The sequence below is a fragment of the Schistocerca cancellata genome, chromosome 1, assembly GCF_023864275.1.
Source record: "Schistocerca cancellata isolate TAMUIC-IGC-003103 chromosome 1, iqSchCanc2.1, whole genome shotgun sequence".
Taxonomy (NCBI): Eukaryota; Metazoa; Arthropoda; class Insecta; order Orthoptera; family Acrididae; genus Schistocerca; species Schistocerca cancellata.
In genome coordinates, this window is record NC_064626.1 from 715336082 (window position 1) to 715348987 (window position 12906).

Consider the following 12906-nt stretch of genomic DNA (forward strand, 5'->3'; position numbering starts at 1 on the left):
GTTACTATTATTCATGTTAAATTCAAGTTACATGGTCATAAGCCACTGCTTGAGTTGCTTTTGTTAACATCTTAACTTCATTTGGTAAAAAATTATAAACAACAGCTATTTTAACATAGGGCATTTTGCTTAAAATTAATTCTCTGTTAACCATGCAAAAGTTTTTTATTTTATCTTTTCATATATGAGGAATGTGAATTCGTGTGGTCCTATTTAAGAACTTTGTACCCTCTTTAACTAGCAGAATGGTTTTCAGCGTATATGTGGCATGAACAGTGAGAATATTGAATTAAGTGAATAGGATTTTGTAAGTTGTTCATATTATTATGATCCTCAAGGCTCTCTGCTGCTGTATGAAACCGCTTCTCAGATTAGTGTTGAAAGTCCCATGCTACTCCATAAGACAAGAAATGGTATACTAATCTGAGATGTAAAGTCCTTGGGGTTTCAGAATTAAGATATGGTGATTATCTCGTTCATATGTACAGACCTCTTTTGCCATTTCGATGAATGTCTGTTTGTTATATATAAGCCCAAAAATTTACATTCCAAACAAGTGTAAGACAGAATTTCATCAATTGCAGCATTTGGACCACTGGGTTTAAAGTGCATAATATTTGTTTTTAAGTTGGCTCCTTCAAAGTGGTCTCTGTCTTTTCAGTAAAGTTTTCAATCTCGTCAGTTAGGTGGGGCTCATTGTCTGCACAATAGACACCAGATGTGTCATCAGCATCATAATGATCAAATGCTTATTATCTAGAGAACTTGGGAAAATATTTACATAACATGGGAATAGGAATGGACCCAAAATGGGGCCCTGAGGAACACCAAAAACTATCCAATATTTCTTCATAATTATATAGAATATCATGATGTGTTTTATCACAAGCTTTTGAGAGATGTGGGAGTGCTCTTGCTGCTTGGACATTTTCTTTGTTTGAAGTACTGAATGGATAAATTTTACTGTTGCTGACGTGCCAGTTCGACCTCTTCTGAAACAGTGTTGGGCATCACCTAAAATGTCAGCAGTGCTGTAATGTTTGAAGATTCCTTAAATATTATTGTCTCAGTAGTTTTGCTACGTGTTGAGATCAAGTCTTCTCACTTTATGACTGCAGCCAGATTCAGCTTTCAGGAAATACACCATCTTCGAGAACACAGTTCATTAGTTGACCTAATGGTTTCACTAGTTCATGTTTGCGTTTCTTCAATATATATGGAGAAATTTCATACAATCTTGAGTATTTTTTGAGGCTGCTTATTGCAAGTAGTGTACTGCAGTTCTTTTTGTTAGTGGACTCAAATGTATGTTTTTTTATTCTATATTGTGCAGACATTTTTGATAGTATGTATAAAGTAATTATTGAAAATATTGCTAACTTGAATGAGTCAGAAATAACATCATTATTTACAGTTAATTCTACATTATTAATATTCAGTTTTTGTTGTGTTGTTTGTTATTTCATTTACAGTTGACCAGCAGGACTTTGAGACATTGTCAGGGCTAGGGATATGTAACTCAGAGTTAGTCAGTCTCTGTGAGCTATACATGTTTCCAATTTTTTCTTTCAGAACTGTCGTTGTAACTTCAAATCTCACACATTTTAATTTAAATGGTGGTTTTTTGAACATTCATTTTTTAAATAGGATGATAATATTTATTTGCCCAGTCAGAAGCTCTAAGAAAGAGTTCCATTTATTGTTGACGTTAGTGATAGTAATAACTGATTCCCAAGATTCATGACTTAACCTGTGTCTCAGGTCTGACCTAAATCATTTGAGAGGTGACGATTTATGATGTCTGCTAAGAGGATAGGATCAGAATTTGCTGCAACATGATCTATTGAACCACGATGTGTGTTATCTATTCTAGTGGGTGCTAGGTCAAGTAGATCTTCAGCCCCGTTAGATAGAATACATTCTCTCAAATGTTCGCTTTCCTGGCAGTCATGTAGTGTTGATACTCAGATCTCTAAGCAAGACAAGTTTTACACTTCTTAATTTACTCAAAACTTCAAGCGATTTCAGGAAAGCATCAAAATTGCCACCAGGGGGCTATAGTGCTTATAACAAAGAAGAAGACAGAACAAAACATGAATTTGGGAATTGCAGTTTCGAATTCTTTGGGTGAACAAGTTCTCTGTTGACAAATTAATTTTTCTGTGGATTTTCTATAAAATGTAACTTTCTCAAGTAATGGCAGCACCATCACCATTGTTGTGGTTTCTACAGGAGAGTGTTGATAGTTTATAGCCTTCTATTATGAAATAATGAATGTTTTCTACCAATTTCTGATGTTCAGCAGCAGCAGCAGCAACAACAACAACAACACTCCTGTGATAAATGATTCAGTAATGTCTGTTTAATTTTCCTAAACCCTGTACATTATAATGGAAAAATAGTAGGTTAGTATCGTGTGAATTTAAGGCTGTGTGAGGCAAAGGCCCATATGGATCGTATACCTTGGCATTAAAGTCCACCTGCGTAATCAATACTTGTCTAGGTTGTTACTGTTGCTTACAGTTTTGAACACAGCTTTCCTTGAATACTGCCCCCTCCCCCCCCCCCCCCACTGTTAGTTATCTTTGATTTATATGATTTTGAATATGTCATTTACAGAATCTAACTATTTAGATGCAGCTATTCTATTGTGCCAGTTTGTTTCCTCTCATTTAGAGGTGTGATTACAGCACAGTGGCACAGGAATTTTGTTGTCTGCCAGAACCACAGACATGTACTAACAAACAAACTCAATTATGTAATTTTATATTTTCAAGATGATATTTAAAACTTTCTTAATATCCTTTGTAGAGTATAAAAGAAAAAAAATTGTAAAGTATTTGTTGATGTATGTATTAAACTTTCATGCATACACATCTATAAATGTGCAGCAAGAATTCAAATATAAAATTAATTTATTTAAATAGCCCATAAATTGATTAGTGACACATCATTACAAAATGATGTAGCAATTTATGTTATTTTGCAGCCGTTTATAGACATAAAGATTTACATAAATGTAGAGAAACTGCACAAATACAGGGTGGGGCAAATAAAAATGGCCCAGAGAACAGAGTTTCAGGGCACAAAAAACCACAGCAGAGGAAAGGAAACACAGTACTAACCTGATTATATCAGATGTGACTAGCATTCACCTCTTGACACTTGTGGGCCTTGGTCGGCAAATTTCTGAAAGCAGATTGAAGCTAGACTGCTGGGATTGCTGTGTTTCTTGAAGAATATGGGAGTTGTTGCAATATACCTTAGACTTAAGCGCTCCCCCCCCCCCCCCCCCCCCCCACACACACACACACACAAAGTAATTACACACTGATACGTCAGGTGACCTGGGTGGCCAGCTAGGGCTGTGACCAGACTGGCCTCTGCTAACAACTCTGTCAGATGTGAAGACTGTGTAAATATACTCTAAGGTCCAGCTGGCTGTAAGGGCAGTTGATCCATCCTGTTAAAAGGAACTGTAGTATTTTCCTCTTCCATTAATGCTGCTACAAATTCCTATCAGTTGTATCCACTCATCTGGGCCACTTTTATTTGCCCCACCCTGTAGGTGTAAGGCAGAAATGGGGTTTTGTACTGTATTTGTGAGGACATGAGCATGAACAGGTCACTGTTGAATGGGACATTTTAGATAATACTGTGAAAACTTGGGAATAATATAGGACTAGTTGGCAATAATATACAACGCATCTATTCCACTGAAAAATCAGTAAGGGAAATGAATTAATTTATTCATACTAGGATAATGAGACTGGAAATTTTATTCGTTACTGTGTATTCAGTTCAATAGTTGTGACTGTTTTCTTTTATGTTTCTCTTTGATATCAAGAATGATAAAGAGAAGGGATATTTAAAACAATGGAAGTTTTATAATAGAAATGCACATTTTTATAAACCTTTAGTTTCACTTAAAATGTATTGAACTGATAAATTTTTTGGTGCACAATGTGTGTGTTGATTTGTGGTATAGCATTTGCAGTATTGTATAGAAAAGACATTGAGTTTGGATTCCTGAAAGTATAATTAATCTTTATAAAAATTATGTTTCATTATGAGTTGATGTTTGAGTTCATTTGACAGAAGATTCCAAGAGTTCTTTCTGATGTTAAGGTGTGTTGTTGTTGTTAAGAATTTCAACATTTTATAATAGAACCTAGAAGATGTAATGTCATTCCATTTTACTGAAGGAACTCTTGCAGTGATAGTGACAACCCTGTATGAGGAAGTATTATTGCGGAGTCATTAGAGTTTTTGTTCTTGGTTATTGTAGATGGTGTTTGGAAGGGGACAGTTAGACTTGAATTGTTTCCAATCACATGAAAATTATGAGCACATTAATAACACTGCTTCAATACTTCTAGCTCCTATAATCTTCAGGAGGGTAATATGTAGTAATCTGTTGTGTAAAAGAAATCATCCCAGTTTGAGAATCACCTAGGAAGTAAGTTTCTAAGTAAACAGTGACAAAAGATCATTGTTCATACTGGTGCACCCTTTTGCACTACTTCTTTATGCAATTGCTACAACATTGTAACACACATTAGAATGAAAATAGTGGATCAGGATTCCAGGGAGTGTGAGAAAACTGTTACCAACTGATATTTGTGATTAATTGTTATGCTGCAGCTGTAGTGTAAGGCCAAGCAATGTTGTGCTTCAAAAAGACATTATGTATAAATATGCGAAGTCATTTATTGCGATTTGCATGATAGAAATCTTACTTCATTTCAGTATGACCCTGCTATGTCTTTTGATTGTTATTCATATGGTACAGGAATTAATCACATGAAACAAATTACTGGGCGAAATGCAGCTTCCTGTCATTTTCTCTTCTGTTGTGACTGTCATTATCTGCAAAATGGTTTATAAAATTTTTGGAAAGTGGAACGAAAGCTTTATCACAGCATAACTTCAGTTATATTAACTGTGTGACCCATTTCCACCAATTCCTTGATGGTTACGCAAATCATTCTTCATTGCAAAAATTGTTACATTCAGAACAGAATGTGAGCTTGCATGTACAGTCCCAGTGCTAAGGAGCATACTCCAGACCAAACAAGTGGCTTTTATGTTGCACGTCTGGAGCAGAGCAATCACTCTTCTGCTGGGAAAGGGTCATTCCGTGAAAGTTAGTTGTGTTACATGTGCTGTACTTCCTGTTCCGAACCTTCACTGCGTACTATCCCATTGAAGTTTATCTGTTTCTTATTTTCATATTAATTCTTCAACATTTCATTGTCAGTTTTACAGATGTTACATCGGTAATCACGGGGTGACCCCAAAGTAGACTACAGATCACTGGAAACAAATGTGCTTAAGTTGTATTTGTGTTATATGCAGTATTAAAAGGCTAAATCTAAATATTTACATATTCATTTTTTTCATGTTGTAAGTTTTTCTGTTCTAAGAAGTTTCATGTTTTACCTGTGTGTTTGTAAAATTTTGCAAATCTCATATATCTTTCACTGTGATACAAGTCATTGCTCAAAAAACAACTTGGATGTGGGGTGCACAAACATAGCTAAAGTCAGAGTGCAGAGAGAAGTATGTAGTTGGTGATACAAGAATAATGATGTCAGAAAATAGTGAGAACAAGAGTGAAAGTAGTAGAACAGCAGAGACAAGCAGAGGCAATTTTAGGAGGCTACACGACTAGAGGATGCAGTGTTGTGGAATAGTTTCCATATGTACAATTCAGAGAAAGGGACGGGGTGTGTGTGTGGTTCAGATGTCGTAGGTTGTAAAGCACCTTCTGAAGTTTACCGTGTTTTAGTGACCTGCACACTCTGTCAGTGGCTGTTCAAAATTTTCCCATAGCCAGATTGACATTGTCCGTTTATATAAAGGGACATGTAGTAGGCGATTATGGATGAATGAAAAACTGTATATTTATTGCAGTGAAGTTCATGTATTGACACAGCTGTTTCCTTTGTTGAGCCTGCCTTTAAATGCAGGTTGTTAGTGTGCCAGGACTTGAATAGGAGACATGGAAGCATAAATTAACTCTGTGGGTTTTGCATGAATGTGATGTGTGTAGCAAAGAATCAGGATTAGGAGTGGCACAAGCTTGGAAGGATATTCCTCTAATGAAAATGTTGAATGACGATCAAAGCTGTTCTTCAGTGAGGACTTACTTTCCTTTATAACGTGAATTGAAAATAATAAGAAAAGTGTGCAAAGTTTACTACTATGTACCCTGTGTTTAATTTATGCTTGTCTTAAAATATCAGTTGTAACATCAGATACAGTTAAGAAAAAAAGAAACACCATAAATGCACATTGTTTCATAGCACATAGGCTCTTCAGTTATGCATAGAGTAATATTTAAATTTGTGTCCATATGATTAAAAATGTGAAACAAGAGTTAATTCTAAATAAGATGTAATACTGTTCAGTCCATTCAGTGTTCCTGTAAATTTAAACTGAGTTTCTATCAGGCTCTGTTAATTTTTAGAGGCAGTAGTTCACTCAATACTGTGAGAACAGCTATTTTTTGTTGCAATGTGACATAGCAGAGCATCTTGACAGTACGCATTGTACATATCAAAGTGAGAAACATCAGTGATTTACATCTCCAAAGAACCTCTTAAAAATGTCTGTTGCAATAACAAATTATTTCAGTTGTAAGGAACATGCAGTGTTGTCATTTCTGTTTGCAAAAGGTTTAAATGTTTTGAAATTTCCCGTCAAATTACTGAAGTATATTGAGAATTTATTGTAAGTTAAGTAATGTGTGATCTCTTTCTCATTTGCCCTGCATTATTTAAGTAATTTCTGTTATTATTAGATGGTACAAAAAATTAATATTGTTGTCAGTACCTAATAATATTTTGAAAGCTGATAAAATAGTTAATCTGTTATACAAACTCTGTTGCCCTGTGTGTGTGTGTGTGTGTGTTTGTGTGTGTTGTGTGTGTGTGTGTGTGTGTGTGTGTGTGTGTGTGAGAGAGAGAGAGAGAGAGAGAGAGAGAGAGAGAGAGAGAGAGAGAGAAGGGGGGGGGCTAAAGTAAGGGAGTGTCAGCAGCCTTCTTACTTCGTGCATTGTATGCGTGTAGGCTGCATGTTTATCAGTGTGACTTCCAACAGAAATGAATTAGAAATGCAAAATACGTGATATAATAATTCAAGAGGTCACACAATTCACCTAATAAATTTCAGAATTGTTTGTTTGTTTGTTAAGTACATTGAACTCTTGGAATGAGAAGATTTGCTTTTTAGTCAACAAGTTGGAACAAGAAATCCTGAAGTGTTCTTCACGATGCTATTAAATCTAAGCTGACAGATTAGAATAAATGTTGTGTATTAAGGTATTAAATTAATTTTGTCTGTGACACAATAGAAGTATTATGCAACATACATGTAGTAGTACATCTCCACATTAATGGAGTAGGGAGGTACTAGACAAGATGGCACAGTGGCTGAAGCTCTGGATTGCCATCTAAGGAGTGCAGGGTTCTGTTTCCTGTCCAGCCCATGCTGATTTAGCTTTTCTTTGATTTCCCTGAATTAATTAAACCCTTACCAGAAGGGTTTCTTTAGTAATGGCACAACCATTTTTCCATAATCTGAACTAGTGTTCTATCTGTAATAGACACCTCATTAACAAGACATTAAATCATAATATTCTTTCCTCCCTTTGAGGTACAAGTAGTATGCTCATTCACCCCGTAATTGTTAATTCTTTCAACAGGACTTTAAGTAATATCCGAAAGAAGTAAGAAATATCCTGGTCAAAAGTGTTTGCCATTGCTGAGGAAACAATCATCATTGTCAATGGGCTGCTCCTGCCAATAGTAGAGGTGACATTAAGTAAGTGAAAATGTTCAAAACATTGGAGGCCAGTCACTTAGAAGAATATCGGTCATAGGAAGTTGACCACTTACACATTTTTTTAAAGCGTTACTGGCACATATGTAATTGATGTATGTTTAAGAGTAATACGTACCAAAAAAATGACCAAGCTTCAAGATTTATTTTTTCATATTTATGTTAGTTTTGTGACAGGTTACAAATTTTAATATCCTCCCAAGAAGAGCTTGGCCCCTGCACTAGGATGACATGCAAAATCGTGAAGCGTTCTACATTTTTTGAGCCGCCAAGTCGTCAGCTGAAGTGGAAGTGCTGGCAGCACCTCAATGCCCTTCACTGCTTGAGCAACACCAACTGGGGTGCAGATTGCTCTACTCTGCTGCAGCTCTACAGAGCCCTTGTTCAATCCCGCCTTTACTATGGGAATCTGGTTTATGGTTCTTTGGTGCCCTCAGCGTTGTTTTTATTCGACCCACTGCACTATTGTGGCGTTGGCCTAGTGACAGGAACTTTTAGAATGAGTCCCTCCATTGAAGGCTAGTCGTGCACAACTACTGGCCAGTTACGTTGCACACATTTGTAATTCTCCTGTGCATCCGAATTACTGTCTCCTTTTCCCATCCATGGTGGTTCATCTCTCACATTGACGGCCCAGATCAGGGCTTATGATTGCGGTTCGTGTTCGGTTCGTACTGTATGAACTGGAGTCCTTACCATTAACAGCTCTACTCGAGGTCCATTCACATACACCTCCATGGTGTACACCTAGGTTGCAGATTCTTCTGAACCTTTTGCTGACACTAAGGACTCCATTAACCCTGCGGCTCTCCACTATCACTTCGTCTATACTTTCGACGTGTACCGGGGCCATGAAGTGGTTTACACTGATGGCTCGATGGCTGATGGTCATGTAGACTTCACGTTATGTTCATGTAGGACGTATTGGACGCACTCCTTGCCAGATGACTTCAGTGTTTTCACTGCAGAGCTGACGACCATATTTTGTGCTCTTGAGCACATCCACTCGCGCCCTGGCGAGTCATTTCTCCTGTGTACTGACTCCTTGATCAGCCTACAAACTATCAACCATTGCTACTCTTGCTTTCCTTTGGTAGTATCCATTCAGGAGTCCAGCTATGCCCTGGAATGGTCCCATCATTCAGTGGTGTTTGTGTAGACCCCAGGACACGTCGGAATCCCAGGCAACAAATTTGCCGACAGGCTACACGGAAACCACTTCTGGAGATGGGCATCTCCGAAACTGACCTGCGTTCTCTTGTACGCTGCATGTTTTTTCAGCTTTGGGAGATGGAATGGCATAACGGTACATACAACAAACTGCGTGTCATTAAGGAGGCTATAAATGTGTAGATGCTTGGGCATCCCACGGCTACCTTCTGCACCGTGAAGACCCACCTCAGTGTCTGTGTGGCAGCTGGTTGACAGTGGCCCATATTCTGGTGCACTGTCCCAATTTGACTGCCCTGCAACAAAATCTTGGGTTACCGGACTCGTTGCCACTAATTTTATCTGACAATGCATCTTCAACTGATTGAGTTTTACATTTTATTCATGAGGGTGGGTTTTATCATTTGATCTATGTTTTAGCACATGTCCTTTGTCCCTCTGTGTCCTCCACCCTGGTGCTTTTAGGGTGGAGGTTTTAATGTGTTGCAGAGTGGCTGGCTTCTTTTTATTCTTGTGGTCAGCCAACCATGGTAATCTGCTCTCTTGTTTTGATCTCTTCTACATGTTTCTTACATTTCTCTATGGTTTTCTTGTCTGATTTTGTCCATTTTAGTGTTCGTTGCCCTTCTGTCATTCTTGTGGTTTTCTCCTTTTTATCCAGCTGTGTTTTGTATGTCTCGATTATTTTACTCTCATCCTTGTGGAATTATTTTAATCGGAACGAGACACTGATGATCTAGCAGTTTGGTCCCCCCACCCCCCTCTTTTAAACCAACCAACCAGTCCTCCCAAGAAAAGAGTGTGAGGTGAGGTATTGAGCAGTTGTCTTGAGCTTCCAAAATTTCCTTTTCACAATAAATGTGACATATTTTTAGCAGAATTACAGCAAAAATCGAAACCCAACTGGTACATTTGCAGAACTATGTCAGTGCAATTGTATTGGCTTAGCCATGCGCGAAAGCAGTTATTATGTTTGCTGATTTTTTTTTTTTTTTTTAATAATTATAGAAATCGACAACAAAAGGCAGCACCAGTCAAGGAACGGGTAGCAAGACATTCGTACATTGTTATCATGTGACATGAGTCCAGTTTTCAAGTGATAGATGGCTCGTAAGTTGAGAACATTTCAGCCCAAACAGTACTTGGGTGCAGTCTTTGTAACACAGGGTTGTGGGTCAAGGTATGCTGGGACTTGGTCTTCTGAGTGTTAATGTCGTGGAACTGGCATTTACATTGAAAGCTTGCTCGAGAGTGCCATTTACCCTTGTACTGAAACCTTTCTAAGGAAAGCCCTTTTTAAAATGTTAACAGAACTTGTTTCATACAATCCTGTTTGAAATTATTCTCACTCTGTCCATGAGAAGCTCTGTGTGTGTGTGTGTGTGTGTGTGTGTGTGTGTGTGTGTGTGAGAGAGAGAGAGAGAGAGAGAGAGAGACAGAGAGAGACGTAATAGGTATTTTCAGTTCCATTTCTTTTATGAAAATGATTTCTTAAAACATTGTAAAGTAATTTTTATTAGATCTATGAGTCAATTAATATTTTGTAGATTGACCACCCATTCATATTATCCAAATTAGTCATCAGCATATATGCTCAGTGTGCCTGTTCATATCAAGCTGATACACCAAAGAGATGAAGACAGAAATGCATGTGCGGATTTTGCAGAGAGAGTCTTCCTTTCAGTACTTTTAATAACTCTTTGGAACTTCGCAGAAGCTCCCCCAAATGGCTAATCCAGTACATGGCGTACATTTTCGGTTACAGGTTGCCTACCTGAGTTCCTCCAGGGGCAACAAAAAATTTGATTTCAGGTGTTTAGTTTAATCATTGGCTGAACTTAGAAACTTAAATTTGTCATGGCACAGTCATTAAGAGGTACAATCTTATGTTAATGGTTTAACACAGTAAGAGTAGTATTACAGTTAGAAACTGCATGTGGGTCCTGTCAGCATGACTAGCTGCACACAAATTACCCGCACTATATTCGTAAAGTGCACTCAGCCTCGTGATGCCAGTTGACGAGCTACTCAACCGAATATTAGCGGCTTCGGTCAAGAATACCATCATAACGACCGGAAGAGTGGTGCGCTGACCCCACGCCCCTCCTATCCGCATCCTCCACTAAGGATGACACGGTGGTTGGATGGTCCCGGTAGACCACTCGTGGCCTGAAGATGGAGTGCTTTTTTATATTCATCCAGTTTTTGAGAAGGAGAAAACTTAGCAACTTGCAACAAACTTAAAACAATATTTTGAACCTTCCCTAAACTTTTTCACGGTTACATGCTTAATGCCAAATATTTAACACGTTAACTCATCTGCAAAGTAATCAGAATGTTTGCAGCCATTTCATATGCAGAGGTTTAGTTCTTTACAGAATTGTGGGTTTCCTGGTATTGTGTTGATTCAAGACTCTTGGGAGGAAATGTATTGTGCAAAATGACTTAGGCATAGCTTGGAAGTTGTTTTCTGAATCAATGTTTACCTTGGTTCCAGAGTGTATTCTATACTGAATCTTCCTGACAAGTCAACATTGAGTACCAGGACTCCGACCCAGACCATAGCCATTCTTAGTTGAGCTAGAGTTGTTGAAATCTTTATAAACCAGTCACAGTATGGTGTATGATTTGATTTATCACTCTTCGGTGATACATTGTAAAGGGCGGGTAGAAACAATTTGAAAAGCTTGTAAGAGTGTTGCAGGGTAGATTGCGCTGAGGAATAATTGTTCAGAAAAAAATTTGGCACATTGCAGCGTTCCCACGTTACTTAGTGTTGAAGTTAGCCAATCAGGCGGCTGTGCACGCAAATTCAAGTGATCCACCAGATGCAGTTATTGTCAGTTGTTCTCATTGTGTAGATGATAGCGCACAAGACCGCTCAGCCTTTGGATCAGGTTCGATCCTTACTGCCATCCAAGGTCCAATTTTTATGTCACTCTATTGTTTGGCTGTTAAGAAACCAAATGAATAACGCGTTTGACACAGGTTCTGGCGGGCCACTCAAATTTTTGTTCGTAATGGCCCATTTGACTAACTTCAGCATTAAATTAGTTGGGAACACTGCAACAAATTGGATTTATTTCTCATTACAACCTATCGCACAAGTTTTTCAGACTGTTTCTGACCATTTTGTATACATAGTACAACTTGACATTTATGTGGGAGCAGAGGAATGTGTGAAAGCTGGTTGACTTACGCCAGTATGATTTGTTTCTGCCCATTGGCAATCTTGGCAAGCAAACAGTTCAGTGCGGCACAGCAATACAGTATTGCCGTAGGCATTGTGAGTGTAATGTTTTTTCTAGTGTGCTGCCTGCCCTGCCAAGAGGAGGTGGGTCTTGTTTCTCCCATACCTCTTGTCCCCTCGCAGCGGCCAATGTGCTAGATAGCGATTGCATACTTAGTTCCCAGCGTGCCTGCGAAAACTGTCTAATAGAATTGTATTTATAGTAGACTTCAGAGTGTGATTAACAGCTCGAATAATTTTAGATAACAGCATTTCATACATTTCATTCACAGATTACTTCTGGTTTTGCTATTTCGTTTGGTGAAACAGTGGAAGGAATATCCAGTTCGTGGATTTGTTGCACGATGTACCAACAATGAGCTATTAAGATAGCAGCAAGTTGACGTGCACTTAAGTGCATCAGAAAACTCCTTTCTGTGACTGAGATCAGTATTACACCATGCTCATAAATGAAGATCCTTAAAACATAGTGGAATCATGACAAATAATGCTGCTGTTCCTCAACAATGGCAAAGGTTCCAGTATTGGCATATTACTGAGTTGAAGTAGAACAACATAATCGATCTCTGGGAAATGGATCTATCTGTGTGTAATCAGTTCTTTAGATAATGGTCACATACAACATGATGAGCATTAGACTA

At 38.1% G+C, this 12906-nt stretch overlaps 1 protein-coding gene and 1 pseudogene across 10 annotated transcripts in view; both read left to right on the top strand.

Annotated features, from left to right (window-relative positions):
• Positions 1 to 12906, top strand: part of LOC126185003 (ran-binding protein 3) — a 298168-nt gene that overhangs the window by 23227 nt on the left and 262035 nt on the right. Inside the window, exon 1 of one of the 10 annotated variants that reach the window (XM_049927779.1) lies at positions 7805 to 7827. The exons of the other annotated variants lie outside the window; for them this stretch is intronic. The gene's annotated coding sequence lies outside the window, so the exon portion shown is untranslated. Of the gene's footprint in view, positions 1 to 7804; positions 7828 to 12906 lie in introns of those variants that run through there. 10 annotated transcript variants of the gene reach the window in all.
• On the top strand, positions 8006 to 8106 carry LOC126097301 (U6 spliceosomal RNA; annotated as a pseudogene).